We start from the raw sequence: 22,468 nt of genomic DNA, 5'->3' as shown, positions 1-22,468 counted from the left end.
TGTAAAACTAACACAGTTATTTCAGTGACTCTCAAAATACTAAGATCACTGGGATCCATATTTTAAATAAACGTTCCTGATTTTGAAATTAAAAAAATATGTTTCACTGAATTTGTCAAGTACATTTATACCAAATCGAAGAGTGAACTGATTTCGCTGATTAATTTTTAGAAACTATGCAATGTAACGGTATTCAGTTTTGAATGCTACCTATGTGCATCACTTCAGTTTATTTGGTGTTTACCATCTTTGCATAATTTTTTCCCTGTTGTATAACGTGGGTCGCAAATAGTTTCATTAACAAAAGTCTACCGTTGTTTGCAACACTCGGCTTACCATCTAAGTTCACCTCGTGGTGACCAAAGCCGGAATACAAGAGAGTTCTCGTTAAATTTACCTTTTGTATCATTGAAACGACAAGATAAATACGTTTCCAGCAGCAGTCAGGTCTGGTTTATTACGTTATATACTTTTAATACTTCATTTTTAAACTTCCATGAGTATCTTTTTGAAATTCTTCGTGTTCATTTAGTAAAGCACCATTCTGAAACAATGTTTCGAATATTGGTACCTTCTTTGCTAGTCAACGATAATTTCATGCATTCTCTGACAAATGCGCCAGGGATAAAAAATGGAATTCAGTATTGGAATTTTATTTGAATGAACACCGCATTCGACAAATAGCCGACCGACGATTTAATATGCTAAACTCACCGGAAATCGTTTCCAAATGAAAGTGAAACTTTCATTTACTGTTGGCAGCAATATGATTTCATGTAAGTTGGAATGTTGTGGTGACTGAAACTTTACTTTCTCGCCAGTAGAGCTTGTGTTCATGGAGTTTACGTGGCTAGGCCTTACTCAAAAAAATTAATGGAAAGTTAGAAGAAAAAAACTTAAATGGAAGAGGTATGTAACAATGAACACGAAACGTAGTTTTGAAACTCATAAGATATTGTAAAAAATTTTCGTGATCGAAATAGGATTTATGTCAAAACATTTTGAAACACGTATATTAAATGTACGTATCGTGTAGCACGTAGCACAGCTGAAGTGGGCAGAAATAATTTTTTTAGTCGGCACGTCAGTAAATTATGTACGAAATGAATCTTCAAAAGATGGTATCAGTGTAGTGAAGGTCTTGGGAAGATAATCGCAAAAACCCCAAGCATATCGAAACTACCCTGAGCTTGTTGCATGTCATTCACGCCAATAGATCGAGATTTTAGTAAACGTCTGTCGTTGAAAACATTCGTCTACGAGAAGATCCGTAAGTTATCTGTGCTATCGTAAGATTATATAGTCACGTTTTGCTACAGCATCAGAACGTCAAGAAACATTAGTGGTTTTTGCATCATACACCTGTGCAGTCACAATCCATCGTTGGACGATGTAGCCATTTGTGTAACCAACTGAAGCTACATCAGGTACACCACTGCAGACACCATACCTTTTGTCATAATTATCGCTTTTACTAATTGTCTGAATGTGTAAACCATAAAACAGTAACATTCAACAACGTTCACATATCTACCTAAGTTTTATTTGTGGTCAGGTTGCTACTGGCAGGTTTTTGGATTTCGTTCGGTAATCGATACTTCTGTCACCATCTCATTTTCACATTACCTATTGCTGCCGTACTGTAACACGTGGTTCTTCTTTTGTTCATAAGATGCAAGCGAATTTCAGCACCTCCGGTTTGCCGATTTTTTGTGCTGTCATGGAATACAACATCAGCCTCTGTGGTTCCTAGAACATTGTTTACTCATGTTGCAGTAATTCTGTGTCCTGTTTGAAATATATTTCTAGTTTTTATACGAAAAGTTTAGATATTTCTTGCATGCAAATATGTAATATCAAAGTATTTGTTCAACCGAGAAGTGTAACCGAACGTGCACTCATAATGTTAAATTCCTGTATGGAGCATACACTGCCGAACAATAACAGAAAACGATCATTCGTTCACGATCAGTGGCAGCTCGAACAATAATCTTGTGGGTATTACATGAAATACTCGTGCAAAACAAAAGTCGAAGTTATGACAGATACTCAAAGTATGTTTCTTCGGGCGACGAAAACAACTAACTGTTTTGTCGTTCCGACAACACTTCGGCTCCAAAGTTAGCTGTTATATGAATCCCTATTTAATTTTATTGTATGATACTTAGACAAAATAAATTAGTAAGAGGTGGCACTGATTTCGCATGGCGCACCAAATAAGTCAGACCACCGTTGCAGAGGCAACAAAAATGGTTCAAATGGCTCTGAGCACTATGGGACTTAACATCTGTGGTCATCGTCCCCTAGAACTTAGAACTACTTAAACCTAACTAACCTAAGGACATCACATACATCCATGCCCCAGGCAGGATTCGAACCTGCGACCGTAGTGGTCACGCGGTTCCAGACTGAAGCGCCTATAACCGCACGGCCACACCGGCCGGCTCAGAGGCAACAAAACAGCGTTCCAAGTTTAAAAGAACGTAAGATTTCCGAGACTGGTGATATTTTACGTAATCTCGAAATCTAGTGCACAGCTCAGTGCGTGATTCCTTTAACAGCTTCGCAAAAGAAATTCTGTCTCGAAATCCGACGGAAAATCCGAAGAGATTCTGTTCATACGTAAAGTACGCCATCGGCAATGTAAAATCAGTGCTTTCACTGCGGAATGTTTACTATGACAGTACCACTAAAGCTGAGTTACTAAACATGTTCTTCGGAAATAATGTCACGAAAGAAGATGGAGTAAATACTCCAGATTTCGAATCAAAAGCATCTGCCAACATGAATAACTTAGAACTAGACGCCCTTGGTATAGCGAAGAAGATTAAATCACTTAACATAAGCAACCCCTCCGTTCCAGATTCTATACCATTTAGGCTGCTTCCAGTGTGTGCCTCCGCTCAAGATTCCACACCATTCAGATTGCTTCCAGTGTGTGCTGATACAATAGCTCCATACTTCGCAACCATATGCAAACGCTCGCTCGACGAAAGATCCGTACATAAAGACTGGGTAATTGACAGGTCACACAAATATTCAAGAAAGGAAATAGAAATAAGCCGCTGAACTGCAGACTCTTATCACTAACGTCGATTTGCAGCAGGATCTGGGAACACCTGTTGTATTCAATCATTACAAATCACAATGGTTCAAATGGCTCTAAGCACTGTGGGACTTAACATCTGAGGTCATCAGTCCCCTAGAACTTAGAACTACGTAAACCTAACTAACCTAAGGACATCACACACATCCATACCCAAGGCAGGATTCAAATCTGCGACCGTAGCGGTCGCGCGGTTCCAGACTGAAGCGCCTAGAACCGCTAGGCCACAACGGCCGGCACTACGAATCACCTCGAACAAAACGATCTGTTGCCAAATATCCAACACGTAATCAGAAAATATAGTAGTTGTGAAACAAACCTAGCTCTTTATTCACAAGAAGAAGTGAGTGCTATCGATCGGAGGTCACAAATTAATTCCTTGTTTCTATATTTCCATAGATCTTTTGACATTATTCCTCACAGGCGACTTCTAATCAAATTCTGTGCCAACGAGTATCGTCTCAGTTGTAGGACTGGATTCGTGATTTCCTGGTAGAAAGGTCACAGTTCATAGTAGTCGACGGAAAGTCATTTAGTAAAACAGAAGTAATAGGTCCATTTAGCGTTCCCCAAGGCGTAATGCGGTGTTATAAGGAAACTGCTGTCTACATAAACGATTTAGTAGATAATTTGAGAAGCCCTCATAGACTGCTTGCACACGATCGTTTCATTTATCGCGTAGTAAAGGAAGTCATCTAGTAGAACAGAAGTAATAGGCCTTTCTAGCGTTCCCCAAGGTGATGCTATAGATCCATTGCTATCTACGTAAACGACTTAAAAAACAATTCGAAAGCCCACTTATACTGTTTGCAGGTGATGCTGTCATTTATCGCGCAGTGAAGAAATCACAGGACAAAAACCAATTCCAAAATGATTTTGACAGTATATCTTTAAGGTGCGAAAAGTCGCACTAGTCCCAAAACCATGAGAAGTGCAAAGTCATCCACATGACCTCTGAAAGGAATCTGTTAGATCTCAATAACACGATAAATCACACAAATCTAAAGACTGTGAATTCAAGTTAATACCCAGGATTTACAATTACGAATAATTTAAATTGGAACGATCACATAGCTAATATGCGCCAGTGGCAAAAAGCAGTCAATATCGTCACTGTGCTATAGCGATGGAAATGTTACCGATGATGGTGCCACTAAAGCGGAGTTGCTAAATACAGTTTTCCGTGATTTCTTCACGAAAGAAGACGAAGTATATATTCCAGAATTCTATACCAGAACAGCTGTTAGCATGAGTGACATAAAAGTAGATATCTTAGGTGTTGCGAAACAACTCAAATCACTTAAGAAAGGCACGTCTTCCGGTCCAGATGGTATACCAATCAGGTTCCTCTCCGAGTATGCAGACACAATAGTGCCTTTCTTAGCAATCACATACAACCGCTCACTTGACGAAATGTCAGTTACTAAAGACTGGAAAGTAGCACAGGTCACACCAATATTCAAGAAAGGAAATAGGAGTAACTCATTGTATTACAGACCCATATCACTGACCTTAATTTGCAGTAGGATTTTGGAGCATATACTGTACTCCAACATTATGAATCACCTTGAAGAAAATGAGTTATTGATACATAACCAACATGGATTGAGAAAATATCGTTCTTGTGCAACACAGCTAGCTCTTTATTCCCATGAAGTTAGTTAGGTTAGTGTTTTACAACGTCCCGTCGACAACGAGGTCATTAGAGACGGAGCACAAGCTCGGGTTAGGGAAGGATGGGGAAGGAAATCGGCCGTGCCCTTTCAAAGGAACCATCCCGGCATTTGCCTGAAACGATTTAGGGAAATCACGGAAAACCTAAAGCAGGATGGCTGGAGACGGGATTGAACCGTCGTCCTCCCGAATGCGAGTCCAGTGTGCTAACTCCCATGAAGTAATGACTGCTGTCGCCAAGGGATCTCAGATCGATTCCATATTCCTAGATTTCCGGGAGGCTATTGATACCGTTCCTCAGAAGCGACTATTAATCAAATTGCGTGCATATGGAGTACAGTCTCAGTTGTGTGAATTGATTCGTGATCTCGTCTCTGAGAGGCCAGAGTTCGTAGTGATAGACGGTAAATCATCGAGTTGCACAGAAGTGATATCTGGCATTCAGCAAGGTAGTGTCATAGGCCCTCTGCTGTTCCTGATTCATATAAATCTGAGATAATCTGAGGAGCCCCCTTAGATTGTTTGCAGATTACGCTGTAATTTACTGTTTAGTAAAATCATCAGACGATCAATTCCAATTACAAAATGACCTAGAGAGAATTTCTGTATGGTGAGAAAAGTGGCAATTAGCACTAAACAAAGAAAAGTGCGAGGTCATCCATATGGGTAGTAAAAGAAATCCGATAAATTTTGAGTATACGATAAATCGCACAAATCTAAGGGCTGTCAATTCGACTAAATACCTAGCAATTAGAATTACGAGCAACTTAGATTGTGGGGAAGACGAAACAAAGATTGCGCTTTCTTGGCAGAACACTTAGAAGACAGCCTACATTACACTTATCCGTCCTCTGCTGGAATATTGCTGCGCGGTATGAGATGCTTACCAGGCAGGATTGACGGGGGACATCGAAAAAGTGCAAAGAAGGGCAGCTCGTTTCGTGTTATCGCCCAGTAGAGGTGAGAGTGACACTCATATGATACGCGAGTTAGGGTGGCGGTCACTGGAGCGAAGGCAGTTTGCTTTGCAGCGAGATCTATTTACAAAATTTCAGTCACCAACATTCTCTTCCGAATGCGTAAATATCTTTTTGTCAACCACCTACGTAGGGAGAAATGATCACCACAATAAAATAAGAGAAATGAGAGATCTAACGGAAAGATTTAGGTGTTCCTTCTCCCACGCACTATCCGAGAGTAGAATGGTAGTGAAGTAGTATGAAAATGGTTCGATGAACCCTCTGCCAGGCACTTAAGTGTGAATTGCAGAGTAACCATGTAGATGTAAATGTGTAGATTGTGGGGAAAGCGAAACAAAGTCTGCGATGTATTGGCACATGCAACAGGTCTACTAAACAGACCAGTCCGTCCTCTCCGGAGTTTTTTACCTACACGGTTTTCGATCCGTATGAGACGCGACTGACGGAGGATACAGAAAAATTTTAGGGAAAGGAAGCTCGTTTTATATTGCCACAAGAATAGGTGATAGACTCCCGCGGATATGCAGGCGAGTTGTAGTGTCAGACATTAAAAAATATTCGCCAGGTGCAATTGGAAGTGACGCACTGAGGATTCCACACGAACTTCATTGTGTATATAGACAGTTCATCCACTCCAGGAATCGACAATCTCACCCACTTTGGCCTGTTACCGACATTCATTCTGGCCAGAGCTCGGTCCTAGTGGTTCCAAGTCTTCTGAGAATGTTTTAATTTCTAGTTTGACGTCACATAACAAACGACAAAAGAATTTTTTTTCCTTGATATAATTACAGATTAAGATATTTCTAACTTTTTTCTTGGGTTCTATAGGGAAATTTTGCTTCTTGACAAATTTCATGATTGTAGACATACAGGGAGTACCCTATACGTTTTGATGAGTGAGTTTACGAATATCAAAATAAGTGTCATAAATGTCCGTAACCTTTGTCTGCATTCCCTTAGAAGCTTCACTGTTACATCACCAAACTGCCACAGACCTCAGTATGTGTCATAATTTCAACTTGATACGTCTATCCATTCTTGAGAAATAGTCTTAAACAGCTGGACAGCCAGCCAGTCAGACAGATAGGCAGGCAGCATTGTGATTCTCTAAAGATTCCATTCTTTCTCCAAATGTGAATATATTTTATTGGCACCCATCTACATAGGGGATATGATCATTGCAACAAAATAACAAAAATCGTATTACCCACGTTAGATTTAATGTGTTCTTTTCTTCTGTGAACTGTTCTAAAGTGGAACGGTAGAGTAATAGGTTGAAGGTGTTTCAATGGACCCCCTCCCAGAAACATAATTGAGAATTGCGTACTTGTAACCTAAATGTATGGATCGTGTACTGGTAATGCGTGAAAGTTATCATACCTATGAATGGAGGTGGAATGTTCAATATGACTACAAGGCCTATGGGCAATAGCTAGCGCCTAGTTGTTAGTAAGGTGGAAGAAAGAGGGGACAGAAATGTGGAAGTGTTTTGTGAGGTAGAGTGTTATGACTAGGGGTGGAAAAAGCTGTATATGTCAGATAGGTTTCAGCATTCAAGAGTGGGAGTTGATTGAAATTCCGGCGGGAGAGGATGGGTAATATATGAAGGTGTATGGAAGGTGGAGTGTGGATGTAGTTGGGCATCATTATTTTTGTATTGGAGCTGAAAGTTCGGTAGGAAGAGAGGAAGACGTGGTAAGTGGATTAATTGGTATAGGGTTAACTGTGGTAGCGATAGTGCAGAAGGCGTAGCCGAGTGCATATCTTTCCTGGATTTCAAGGGAAATGTAGAATTTAGGGGACGCAGACGTCCAAGGAACATAGGCGTAGGTGAGGATCTGGTGGATGAGGGATTTATAGGTGAGAATAACCGTAGGAGGATGTAGGCCCCAGGTTAGTGGTGTTAGTAGTTTTAATGTTTGGGGTTTCAGTTGAATGGTAATTAGTTGTGCATTCAATGTTAATTTTCTATTCAATGTTAATCCTAATTACTACTCTGAGTTAGTCAGAGCGATAGATTTTTTTGTAGATGGACGGATATCTGGACAACGGAAACTCCGAATGTTACGAGTATAGATGGTTGCTTAGCTTTTTTGTGGGTTTGCTTGAAGCTTCCACATGTTACACATATCGGGCAGGTGATTCATGTTGCGTTGATGTGTATGTTGCGTGGCTGGGTGTGCGATGTCGTCAGAGTATTGCAGGAGATAGTTATGTGGGGATGGCCGGGGAAGGGAATGTCTTCAGTGTACACGATGTAAAGGAGGGAGAGGCGGCAACTGCAAGACAGAGCGTTGACGCACACCTGCAGTGGGGCATAATATTTGGGGGCAGATGCGGTTGTAAGAAGGCTGTGAAGGAGCCTGTAAGGCAGAATATTTAACTGGGAAGCAGTTTAACTAGGAAGCAGTTTAACTAGGAAGCAGTCCAGAATGCTACAAGAGGTTAAAGATTTTTAGGGTATAATGGGAGACAAATCTGGCGGATTACCGTCTATTTGGTTCATAGGAGATAAGGTAGGTAATATAAAGAATTTTGTCGTCGATGGAGTACACTGGTCAACCGATACCTTATGACCATCTACCTAATAGCAGTTACGTCCACTTTTGGCACGCATAACACAGGAGACTCGTCGTGGCATGGAAGCAATGAAGCTTTGGTAAGTTGCTGGATGGAGTTGGCTCCACATCTCCAGAAACAAGTCACTTAATTCCCGGAAAATCAGGGGATGGGACGATGAGCTCCTCCTACGCCAAGTTCAATCTAGTCCCGGATGTGTTCGATCTGGTTCAGATCTGGCGTGGTGGGGGACGAGCACATCAATTGGAACTCGCCACTGTTTCCAATAACCAATCCATCATACTCTGACCTGGTGACATGGTGAATTACCTTGCTAAAAAATGCCACTGCCACCGGGAAACATGAGCGTCATGAAGGCGTGTACATGGTCTACAACTAGTGTACGATACTTCTTGATGGCACAGTGGCTTGCAGGAGCTCCACTTGGCACATGGATGACGACATGAACGTTTCCCAGTGAATAATGGCATCACTGCCATCTTCTCCCCACCCAGCAGTACAGTTGTCAAGGAGTTGTTACCCTGGAAGACGACGGATTGGCACCCTCCCGTCGGCATGATGAAGAAGGTATTGGGATTAATCAGGCCATTCAATGGTCTGCCGCTGCGCCAAAATCCGGTGCCGATGGCCATAGGGCCATATTAGTTATAACTGCCTATGTCGTGGTGTTAACTTTAGACACATTTATGGGTCGTCGAATGTAGATTCCCATCATTAGGGGTGTTCGGTACACTTCGTGTCAGACACATTAAAGTCTGATGTTGGTTCGACCACTGTTGGCCACCTGTCCTGTTTCACTAGTATGCCCAGCCTACGACATCCAACATCTGCAATGATGGGTGGCCGCCCAACCCTATGACGTCTGGACGAGGTTTCACCTTTGTTTCGCCAAGTTTTCAAGTCACTCACCACCACTCCTCGAACACCCGACAAGTCGGGGAGTTTCCAAAATGCCCGTGCCGAGCCTCCAGGCCATCAGTCTGCCCTCTGTCAAAGTCACACAGACTGCGCACGTTCTTCATTCTACACATGGAGAGCTCAGTGCGTGTGTCTGACTAGCAGTCATTCCTCGCCAGGTGACGCTGCGAACGCCTGGACAGGTTTATATCGATAGTAGGCTGGTAGTCATAATCATCTGGCTGGTCAGAGTAGTTTGGACGAAGTCACATTGGTTGTTGGGGATGAGTAGGCTGGTTGCAAAGTGCTGATTGATTCATTTTCAAACATTTTGCTGTAAACTGACATAGGCCGACAGTATGAGATTTGGGAGGGTCTTTCATCAGATTCCATGAAGAGGAGGAATTTGGATGTTTTCCACTGCTCCGGATAAGAATCGTTATAGAGTATGGTGTTGTAAAGAATGACAAGTGTTTCGTAATAGACTTTGGGACATATCTTGAGGTGGCAGTAATGAATTGTATCGTGTCCAGTTGCAGTGTTCCACTCTCAGTGAATAAGTAACATCTTCACTTGCTATTGGTGTGTTTAGTCCTGTTCCTGGAATGTTGTACAAATACTGGAAGTTCGGAGCGAGAGGTGGGATATCGTTGTTTGTACCTTCATGCATATAGGTCTACATAGAGTAATCACAGTTGGTAAGAGCCACATGGTGAATATGGTTTCTGAATATGATATGAAGTGACTAGCTTTTCTCATGTGTCAGGAAGTCAGTTGTTATGTGGGACGCGATACATGGGAATGGCGTTGTTTCTTGTGATAACATGGAAGGCCTTTCAACATTTTGGGGGTGTTTATATTTTTTACATTTACTTTAATGTGTGCCATGTCTCACTGTAGTTTAACTTGGTAGATGCCTGGTAAAAATAAATGTCGTGTGACTTCTTTCGTAGATGCAATAGTCTTTATTGAACAAAGTAACAGTACACACACACACACACACACACACACACACACACACACACACACATATATATATATATGTGTGTGTGTGTGTGTGTGTGTGTGTGTGTGTGTGTGTGTGTGTACTGTTACACACACACACACACACACACACACACACACACACACACACACATATATATATATATATATATATATATATATATATATATATATATGTGTGTGTGTGTGTGTGTGTGTGTGTGTGTGTGTGTGTGTATATAATGCAACAGTTCTTCAAGGTACCATTTACATATATACAAATAATTGTGAGTTGAACAAAAATATTAAGGAAAAATTAAATACAACAAAATATAACATATTGTGTCATTCCTTTTTTGTTTATCGATGCATGAGAACGTGGATAAGGGTGCTTCATCATGTGACGGGTAGGCATAGCACACCCCAAATTTGAAGGTGGTCAATGAAGACGCTGCTAAGGCCTCCCGTCGGGTAGACCGTTCGCCGGGTGCTAGTCTTCCGATTTGACGCCACTTCGGTGACTTGCGTGTCGATTGGGATGAAATGATGATGATTAGGACAGGACAACACCCAGTCCCTGAGCGGAGAAAATCTCCGACCAAGCCAGGAATCGAACCCAGGCCCTTAGGATTGACACTCTGTCACGCTGACCATTCATCCACCGGGGGCAGACCGGATGCATACTGTGAAATACCTAGGGAGGCTGGGTTGAGTTGAGATGGTGCATTGACGGCAGGGTGATGACCAGTGACTGATTATTGCTCAAGGAAACAGCACGAGTAATCATACATTTTATTAAGAAACAACTGCAATTTTTGTGACGGAGATATGTGGCAGCAACGACTTCCCCCCCCCACCTGCCCCCCTCCCCCCCACTGCCACCACCATGAGTGTATGCTGAGAGTAGTGAGTGCAGTGATGATGGTGCAACAGGTAGCATGTGATCAGCTTGACATCCGTGGTGATGCACGTTTGCTGACACACAGAGTTTGCGACACACATGCTCCGTTTTGGCATGGCACCAAAGTTCACGGCAGAATGCACTGGCAATCTTGGACCCCGCATGATTCTTGTAGTGGAAAACAAGCCTCACCAGTGGTGCCCACTCTCACGACTGGGAGCATATTACATCCGTATGTCCAGCCAGCTATCAATAGTAAATCACCTGCATCGCCCTGGATTTGATGGTTTCAAATGGCTCCGAGCACTATGCGACTTAACTTCTCAGGTCATCAGTCGCCTAGAACTTAGAACTAATTAAACCTAACTAACCTAAGGACATAACACACATCCATGCCCGAGGCAGGATTCGAACCTGCGACCGTAGCGGTCGCCCGGCTCCAGACTGCAGCGCCCAGAACCGCACGGCCACTCTGGCCGGCAGGAGCTGATGGGCTGCCCCTTAGGGCAGAAGACTGGAAGCAGCGATATGAGCCTGGAGATGCCCCACACTGGTGTAGAACCAGATGTAGGCCTATCATTATTTGATGCAAGGGTTCATGGTAATTGCTTGCAGAATCGTGTCACCCTGGCGCTGGCATAGTCTTCTCCTCGTAAATTGTGCTGCCTAACACGCCTTTAAATAAAAATGATCATTATTTATACTGGTCGCTGCCCACTTGATTTGATGCAGGACTGCTTCCATCCCAACCATCTACACCAAAAAAAGCCCGTAACTCGGAGGGGTGTTAACTGGCCTGCTGCCGGCCGCGGTGGCCGAGCGGTTGTAGGCGCTTCACTTCGGAACCGCGCGACTGCTACTGTCGCAGGTTCTAATCCTGCCTCGGCCATTGATGCATGTGATGTCCTTAGTTAGGTTTAAGTTGTTCTAAGTTGTAGGGCACTGATGACTCAAATATTAAGTCCCATAGTGCTCAGAGCCATTTTTTAACTGGCCTGCTTATCCCATGGCCTTACTGTCTTCGCGTTATTTCGATGCTATTCCGGTCCCCAGGTCGACCAGCCATGTCGAAACTGACCCGTGTCACTATTGCCTCTTACGTATAGATGTTTTGGTCCATTCTGTGTGTGATTTTTTGTGGCGTAACAAGACAGCCACGCCACTCGGAAGTAGCCGAAACGCACGTGTTAACTCACGCAGGCTAGTAGATAGGTCTGAAACAGGATACGTAATGAATGCTATAAAGAAAAGTACGTAGCTCCTGGAATACTTAACTTTAATCCATCCTTGTGGTACATCGCTCTTGACGATACGAGTGAGACTCTTTAGATACAAGCTATGTAAGGCTAATGGTGCCTTGCTAGGTCGTAGCCATTGACTTAGCTGAAGGCTATTCTAACTATCTGCTCTGCAAATGAGCGAGGCTTCGTCAGTGTGCATCGCTAGCTACGTCGTCCGTACAACTGGGGCGAGTGCTAGTAAGTCTCTCGAGACCTGCTGTGTGGTGGCGCTCGGTCTGTGATCACTGTCAGTGGCGACACGCGGGTCCGACATGTACTAATGGACCGCGGCCGATTTAAAGCTACCACCTAGCAAGTGTGGTGTCTGGCGGTGACACCACATTCCTCCCCCGCAAATCGGCGGACGGTCGTGTTATAAGGCTTCCGCCCGCCGTGGGGAGGACCCCATGTTGACGTATGCGATGAGTTGGGGAGCCTAACAACAGGCGAGGCTGTGCCACCCGCACCCTGCCATTCGGTCCGAGGGAAGCTAGGAAACGCCTGAAAACCTAGTCCAGGGTGCACGTCAACATGCGGCGTATGCGCCCGTAGAGAGACAGGAGGGGCCGAAGGGTTGACCTCCATTGCGTCGGGGTACCCGACGCGCGAAGACGACATCTGGTCCGGAGCCGGCAAGAGTTCCATGTCTGAGTACAGCTGGTCACGGGAAGCGATCGGCGGCGCATGACCAAGGGAGGCGCCCGGCGGTAGCAGCGAAGCGTCCACTGCGGGCGGCGCCGGCGGGAGAACAGGCGGCGGCGGCGGCGCGTCGCCATGGGGCTAAATGGAAGGCAGCGTCGGTAACACCTGGGGATGAGGCGAGCCAGTAGATGGGTCCCCAGGGCGCTGACCGGACGGCACCGTCGCTGAAAGCAGACGGGGAGCGGCAGAACCCAGGCGACGACAGAGGCGCAGCTGATTGAGATGCCGACGCACCTCACCAGAGGCCCCCAAAACTAAATACATAGCGCGGCCGAGGCAGCGAAGAATGCGCCCCGCGAGCCATCGCTGTGAACCGCGATAGTTGCGATAATAGACAACGTCGCCTGGAGCAAAAGCAGGTGTCTGCCGCTGCACAAGAACCTGATGCGGCGGATGCAGCAAAGACAGCAAGGTTCGATGAGGACGACCGTGCAACCACTCAGCCGGCGAGCGACCATCTCGGAGCTGAGAGCGATACGAAGACAAAAAGAGCAACAACGCGTCCTCCCGAGAATGCGACTCTTTCAACTTCAACATCTGTGACTTGAAAGTCCGGACCAATCGTTCAGCGGCACCGTTTGACTGAGGTGAAAACGGCGCGGATGTCAGATGTTGAATACCATTGGCCGTGCAGAATGACTGAAATTCTGCGGACATGAATTGAGGGCCATTGTCGGAAACAATAGTCTGTGGAAGACCTTCAATGCAAAATATAGCGGATAATGCGTGGATGGTGGCAGATGACGTCGTGGAAGATATCCGGACAACAAAAGGAAAATCACTGAAGGAATCGACAACAACCATCCATCGAGCATTCCAGAACGGACCAGCAAAATCGATGTGCAAGCGTTGCCAAGGGGAAGTGGCTTTCGGCCATGCAAAGAATTTTCGCGGCGGTGCGGATTGTTGTTCGGCACACGCCATGCAAGAAGAGCACATATTCGTAATCGCAGCATCGATTCCGAACCAAGTACAGTGCTGACGAGCAAGTTGTTTCGTTCGCACTACACCCCAATGTCCTTGGTGAAGAAGCCGTAAGACAGAGGACTGTAACGAACGTGGGACCACGACTCTGGACTGATCATTATCAGAGCGCAACAGCAAAACACCACGTCGAACAAAAAGTCTCTCCCTGTGAGCAAAAAATCGGCGAACCAACGGATCCTCGATCCGTGACTTTGGCAAAGGCCATTGCGTAGCAACAAAACGCAAAACGGTAGCAAGGACAGGGTCAGCAGCTGTGGCCGTAGCCACACGACGAAAATCAATCGGAAACGATACGACCTCGTAATCGGTTTCCGAATCAATGAATTTCCGAATCAATGAACATGCATGCAAGTTCGGCAGAATTGAATGCTCTATCCTCAGCAACAGGCAAACGGGACAACGCATCAGCGTTGCCGTGCTTCGCAGTGGACCGATACAAGATATCGTAGCGGTACTGCGAGAGGAAAATAGACCAGCGAATAAATTTCTGCGCTGTACGTGGAGGTACAGGCTTGTTCGGATGAAAAAGCGATGTCAAAGGTATGTGGTCGGTGATGATGGTAAAGTGACGACCATATAAGAAATCATGGAACTTAGTAACACCAAATACGAGAGCCAAAGCTTCTTTCTCAATCTGTGAATAATTTCTTTGCGCAGACGAGAGCAATTTCGACGCAAAGGCAATAGGGCGATCAAGCGAGCCATCTTTGTGCGCAGGCACAGCACCGATCCCGAAATCCGATGCATCTACCATCAACAAAAGGGGTATCTGGGGATCAAATGGCGTAAGGCAAGTATTAGAAAGCAACGCTGATTTCTACTGGCGAAAGGCGCGTTCGCATTCCGTCGTCCAGACGAACGGAACACCTTTACGGCGTAAGCGATGAAGCGGAGCTGAAATGGAAGATTCATTGCGCAGAAAGCGATGATAATAGTTGATTTTTCCCAGCACACTCTGTAGCTGCTTCAAATTCCGCGGCGAAGGCAAGTCTTGTATGGCACGGAGGTGCTCTGGAGTGAGATGTATGCCTTGGGCATTGATTACATGTGCCAGATATGGTAAGTCACGAGCAAAAAACACACATTTGTCCTTCCGCAAGCGAAGACCATTTTGTCGCAATACCTGAAATAATGTTCTTAGATTTGCTAAATGTTCGTCTGCCGTCTTTCCGGAGATCACAATATCGTCCAGATAGTTCGCAGCAGTAGGGACCCACGCACAAACAGTTTGTAAATATTGCTGAAACAATGCAGGGGTGGATGCACACCCGAATGGCAGTCTTTTGAAGTGATACAAACCAAGATGCGTGTTAACCACCAACACGCGCTGGGATTCGGCGTCCACTGGTATTTGCAAGTACGCATCTGCTAGGTCGAACTTCGAAAAGTATTTACCCGGGCACAGTTTATCAAAAAGATCATCCGGGCGGGGGAAAGGAAAAGTTGCAATCACTAGTTGTGGATGCACAGTGGCCTTGAAGACCACACAAAGTCTCAATTTTAAGGAAGGTTTTGGCTAAATCACTAAGGGTGAGGCCCAGAGAGAAGCCTGCACACGTTCAATCACACCTTGTGATTCTAAATCGTGTAACGTTCTTGCGACCTCATCACGCAATGTTGAGGAACATTGCGCGCTCTGAAAAATTTCGGCTGCGCGTTTACTTTCAGTTCCAAATGTGCTTCATAGTTCGTAGCGCAACCAAGGCCCGGTGCAAAAATGTCTGCAAATTCTTCACATAGACGAGAAACACTGGCTGAAGGCACAGTCTGATTCACTGATAGGACCTGATTGACTATAGACAAGTTAAACAACTGAAATAAATCTAAACCAAACAAGTTCACTGCACTAGAAGAACGAAGAACGTAAAATGACACAAGTTTTGTTTGTCCCTTGTATGATGCAAGAAGGGTGCCCTGTCCTAACACAGGGATATTCTGTCCCGAATAACTGTGTAACTTAACATTTGCGCCACGCAACGGAGGTGTGCCCAGTTGTTTGTACGTGTCGTGATTGATCAATGAAACTGCAGCTCCGGTATCGAGCTGGAATGGTATCACTTTGCCTTCAAAGTCCAAGTCGACAAAAAGTTTATTGTCCTGCTGACGACAAGAGCGACTTTCTCGTGCAATTTGAACTGATACCGGTACTGAAGCACTTGCGACCGGACGAGATTTCCGGCGACGTCGACGCACACTTTTTGTGGGACGAACACAGTCACTGTTAGAGAAAGTGGCACTGGGCGGAGTGGAATTAACTACATGAACGTCCATGGGCGAAGGTTCACGAGCCTGAGTATTCTTGGTTCGATTCCGGCGCGAAGCAAAGGGCCTGGAATGGTAGTGAGTGTCCGATCTGAGCTTTTTCTGGCAAACACTGTGAACATGTCCTTTCTTATGACAGTAAAAGCAAATAGCTTGGCGTGACGGGCAATTGTCACGCGAATGTCTAGGAATGTCTAGTTGCACACCGCGGGCATGATTTCACTGCATGTGCTCGCTTACGCGGCACACGTGGAGAGCTAGGCGGCAGCTGCGCGGACGAGCGCGAGGGCTGTTTATCGTTCCGTGCAGCGCGCCCGGCGGGCCGGTTAATGTGACACACGGCTGGCGAAGTTTCAAATGATTCCTGTGCAAAGTCAAGTGTGTCTTGCCTATCCAATATGTCTATCACTTGGTGAAGGGAGGGATTAACTAGTTTCAAAATCTGTTCCCGTATATGAACATCAGAAACGTTCTGTGCAATTGCATCACGTACCATTGTATCTGAATAAGGGAGTCCACATTCACACTCAAAAGCACAATCCTGAGTAAGGCCTTGCAATGTTGCAACCCACTCCCTATTAGTCTGACCGGCCGTACGTTTTGTACGAAAGAACGTATACCGTTTTGCAACGACAATTACTGTTTCTTTGAAATAGGCATCTAACGCCGACAAAATGTCTTCGTAGGACAGAGTCGCTACGTCGCGTTGGGGAAACAATTTCACTATCACACGGTAGGTGGACACACCTACACAGGCCAATAAAAAAGGCTGCCGCTCGTTACCTGGAATTCTGTAGGCGGCGAGATGGAATCCAAATTGGCGTGACCACTCCGTCCAGGATTCCATAGCCGGGTCAAAAGGCCGGAACGGGGGTGCAACAGCATGTTGTGGCTGCGGTAGCGGTGAAGCGGCGGCTGCTGCATCGTTTTGCATTGCACGTTGACTCTGAACGAGCTGTCCAAGGGCATCCAATAACGCCTGTGTCTGATGATTCTGCAAGCGATAAAATTCGGACAGTACATCTGGAGATTGTGGCGAAGCCACGACACAAGCAAATTAATACAAACGCTAAATCCTCCTTTAAGCCTCGTCGCCAACTGTTGTGGCGTAACAAGACAGCCACGCCACTCGGAAGTAGCCGAAAGGCACGCGTTAACTCACGCAGGCTAGTAGATAGGTCTGAAACAAGATACGTAATGAATGCTATAAAGAAAAGTACGTAGCTCCTGGAATACTTAACTTTAATCCATCCTTGTGGTACATCGCTCTTGACGATACAAGTGAGACTCTTTAGATACAAGCTATGTAAGGCTAATGGCGCCTTGCTAGGTCGTAGCCATTGACTTAGCTGAAGGCTAGTCTAACTATCTGCTCTGCAAATGAGCGCGGCTTCGTTAGTGTCCATCGCTAGCTACGTCGTCCGTACTACTGGGGCGAGTGCTAGTAAGTCACTCGAGACCTGCCGTGTGGTGGCGCTCGGTCTGCGATCACTGTCAGTGGCGACACGCGGGTCCGATATGTACTAATGGACCGCGGCCGATTTAAAGCTACCACCTAGCAAGTGTGGTGTCTGGCGGTGACACCACATGATTTCTCCCATGCCCTCTTGCGGCAACCATGGCAGCCTTGCTATTTTACTCACTAGAGTTGAATAATAATAGAACTTCTGTGCAGAGACAAGAGGAAACTTTGAGCGGAGCAAGAGCACATGAAGTCTGAGTGGAATAATCATAGTAGATTTTTCGGAGTAGTATATGTGTGTTGTAGGAAATCGCATCGTGCTGGTTGTCATCAGGATCTTGAAGGTTGGAATCATGACTGTCGATTAGAGTATGGATTTGATCAATGTATGCATTCCAATGTCCACGAGAATAATCCTTTATTTCTCAGGGTAGAATGTTACGAGCGGATTTGGTACGTGGTATAACATCTAGAGAAACACAGGCAGGAGATTACTGCCATGTATATGTATGGCTTGTGCTGTGATTTGGGGCTAGGGAAGACGACCATAGCTTTGGGAGAGCGGGATAGTATCTGTGTCAGGTCAGTGTGGGCAGTGATATGGATTTCGTGACCACTGAGGATGGTGATAAACTAACACACTCACTGTTTCCTGGCAAGTGTACGAGAGTCATCCCTGGTCTAGAGGTCAGTTTCGCTTCGAGCGCCGAGTGGGAAGGTTCGTGTTTATTTCACTTGTCGCAGTGTCGCTTGAGTGAAGTTTTCCTCGTTAGTGTTATCCTGTCTGCCGAGTGAGTCGTAGCGCCTCCTCTCCACCCTACTGTCTGTTTTTGTTCGTCTACTTGCAGCGGCGTCGGACGCTCCGCTATGGCTACCATGGCTTTCACGTGTATTCCACGAAAACATATTGTGGGCTTTGCTTTTGTTGTGTACATAGTTCCACATAGTCAGCGTGTACACAACTTTCCCAATAGAGCGCGCCCCGCTAAGCACAACAGCGCAGGCGCAGCGCTCGTCCATCTCCGCACTACGAGGTGGCGCTGTCTTAGAGACGGACCAAATTCTGTTTCCGCCGATCCGCGTATTAATATGTAACGCAGCCAATGAGATTGCTGCTAACGTAGAACCTTTTCTCCTCGCGGATCACACTCGCGCAGTGATACCTGAGTGCGCAAGGTATTATAACGAGTGTACAGACCTCCGATTCGTCTGTCTGCCTTAGTCTGCATTTATCTGCACCTGTCTCTACCAGTCTACATTAGTCTGTACCAGTCTATAGTCAAGTTTCAGTCTGCGCCTAATAAGATTATCATATTCCTGTACATAGCCATGAAGATAAATGAATAGACACTTTGTCAAGTATCAGGGATATGTGAGAATAAGATTAACGTACCAAGACCAAAGGAACTTCACATTGTCAATTGTAAACAGTATCCAGAATCAAGTTAAGTAATTTCTAAGCTTTTTATTATTTTAATAAATATGTGTGAAAATTAATCATGTTCCGTTTAAAGCTGATCACCGTCAATATGCTACTCTAAGCGTGCAAGTGGCATTTCTATCGTCTGACCTACAGCAGAAGATAAACACGCCACGATAAGACCACGAGACATATTGATGACACTCGCCTACTTCGTTAGAGTGACAAGTCAAATAATCTGATGGTGTGTGTACCGAAGGTCTTACAGTACGCACACCACAGCTTTCGATAAAAACAACGCGAAACGTACCACCTGGATCTCTAGAAATCCACGATTGGCTTGTCGATGCAGTTCATATGAACTATAATCATGTCCACACCGCTTATTTGGATGCAGACGACTATGTGTTTTACGTGAAATGTAGGGATTCCCTTCACGTTGAACGATTACTGTCACGACATAGTTTTCAAGTCCCTTTCAAGCATCGCAATAATTCCATTAGTATGGTGTCACTCGCAGATGCTGAAATCGAAGATATCAATTTTGGAGTATTCAACCTACCGCCGGGAGTTGATGACAACTTTCTAAAGAACATATTGACTCCTTATGGTAACGTGAAAAACATCCGTCGTGAACGCTGGTCTGCTCAACACACATTACAGTGTTATGGTGGAATTTGTTCCGTGGAAATGAATGTCAAACGTAAAATTCCATCACATTTACAAGAGTGTGGTAACCGCGTCCGTGTCATGTATACTGGTCAAGAGGGAACCTGCTTCCTATGTAATGAATGTGGAGACGCTCGGTCTAATTGCCCGCGGAGGGGTTTTGTATTAAAGCCGTCATTAACGTAGCGTCACGGTTGCTGATCTTCTTCCTTCCACTCCAGATGTCGGACCTACTTCAGCTTCAAATCATAATGAACAAAAAGTCAGTTCTGATAGACTAATCCTGTAACAGAATTTCCGCCTTTACCTCCACGACAGGTTCTGAATCCTATTGCCCCAGGATAGAACCCGTAACAGTGACAAACAAGCGACGTCGTAATCAGGACGTGATAGTGAGGATTTGGCTGTGCCTTCTGCGCCAACCTCCTCCGCATAGTCTCCCCTGCTTCTCTGGATGCTACGATGCCTCCCGTCCGTGGTGCAGTGAGTGGCGAAAAAGTTATCTCTAGCATCCGTCCTGCTCGCGAAGTGGCTCCATCTAAGGTGACTGTGTGTGGAGAGGGAGCAGAGTCCCTTCCTCCCCCCCTCCCCCCCCTGGTCTTTGTGTCTTCAGTTACAGTTGGGACGATGCAATGTCCTCCTGCTCCTTCGTCTTCAGCCGCCGAGAGTTCCCTGCATTTGCCGACAGCAGCAACTCCCGAGGAGAATAAAATTAGCGACCAAGTATCGCCTGTTGCATTGGCAGGGCAATTCCACAGAATGCTTCCACATTAGTGACTGGAACTGCATTACATGACCCTAGTTCTGAGGGGCAGGAAGCTGTGTCTCTGGCCCCTCCCACATCTCCGTCTGCAGAGGTGCCACGTAGCCCACAGAAACAACGTATACAACCTGACCGTGCGGTGGCAGGTAAGAAATAGAAGAAGAAAGGTTGCGATGACGGGGGCTCTGGTCCCTCGACGTCTGATTACTTTGTAGAGTCCGCAATTGACCTGATTCTGCTCAGACGTTCCGTACATTCCTGTATAGCTGTGAGCAATGAGCCAAGCCTACTCATTCCTTTCCTTAAACGTAAAAAAATGTAAATGTCGTGTGGCTACGGCCTCCCGTCGGGTAGACCGTACGTCGGGTGCAGGTCTTTCGAGTTGACGCCACTGCGGCGACCTGTGCTTCGACGGTAATGGAATGATGGTGATTAGGACAACACAACACCCAGCCCCTGAGCGAAGAAAATCTCCAAGATAGCCGGGAATCGAACCCGGGCCCCTAGGATTGACATTATGTCGCGCTGACCACTTAGCTACCGTAGGCGGACTTCTTTAAACGTGATTCGTGTGGAATGAGAATGGTGATTAACTTCTCTCGCGCTGAAGGACATGTTTGTTGCCAAATATCAAAGCTACGTACCTGGTCATACCATTCTTACTCCTCTAGTCGAATGTCGTGATGTGGTTTTGGTTGTTGCTCTAACGTCCGTCCCCTATGCCCTAACTTTCCTAGACTTTGATAAGGCGTTTGATCCAGTCAGTCACGACTGTTTGCTTCGGATTATGGAGGCCGTTGGTTTTACTGTTGACACACGGCGAGTGCTCTCAAATCTGTTTAAGGGTATTTCAGCTTCGGTGGTTGTTAACAGCCAACTGTCGCCCCCGATAAATATCCGCCGGGGAGCGCCTCAAGGAAGCACGATGTCAATGACTTTGCGTTGTCTCTGGAGCCCCTGTTTCGGATGCTAGCACCCCAGCTGAAAGGTTGGACGCTTTCCGGTGGGACTATGGCTGTTCGTGCATACGCGCATGGCGTGATGGCTCTACTCCGCAATTCTGTGGAGATACCTCGACTGAAGGCTGTAATCAATGATTAGTGTCGGAGTTCAGGTGCACTACTTAACGAAGGTAAATGCAGGAGTCTTACTTCGCGAGGTTTTGATGATGTCGTTGTTCCATGGGCTACTAAGGTGGATCGGCATAGGTCTCTCGGTATCATCATCGATCGTTGTCCACTCAAAATGACGACTCTCAACTGGAAGTCTGTTACGGAAAAAATTCAGGGAGCGTTACTAGAACATTAAAGGCGTTCTCTTACTCTGCTCCAGCAAGTCCGAATACAGTATAATTATATTTTATGCACTGCTTATTACTTGGCCCAAATTTATCCGCTTCCATCGATGATGGCGAAGAAACTACAGCAACTGTCTGGTCGTTTCTTACGCTTACGCTTACAGTATGAGGTGGTCACGAGGGGGGCTGGGCCTGGCTGACATACGAAGGAATACGCAGATGCTATATACGCGACGCAATGTTTTGATGGTAACTCTAAGAAACTCACATATTCACCAGTAAACACTTCCGGGCTAAGTTGCCGTGGTCGATCTGTAGAACTTCTTCTCCCTGACGTTTCGTTCTCAACTACGGTGAACATCTTCCGAGGTGTCGTCGACTCACCTCGGAAGATGTTCTCCGTAGCTGAGAACGAAACGTCAGGGAGAAGAAGTTCAACAGATCGACCACGGCAGCTTAGCCCGGAAGTGTTTACTGATGAAGACGCCGGCCGTGAAAGCC

Source organism: Schistocerca nitens, chromosome 4, assembly GCF_023898315.1.
Source record: "Schistocerca nitens isolate TAMUIC-IGC-003100 chromosome 4, iqSchNite1.1, whole genome shotgun sequence".
Lineage (NCBI taxonomy): Eukaryota > Metazoa > Arthropoda > Insecta > Orthoptera > Acrididae > Schistocerca > Schistocerca nitens.
This window is presented reverse-complemented; position numbering follows the sequence as displayed.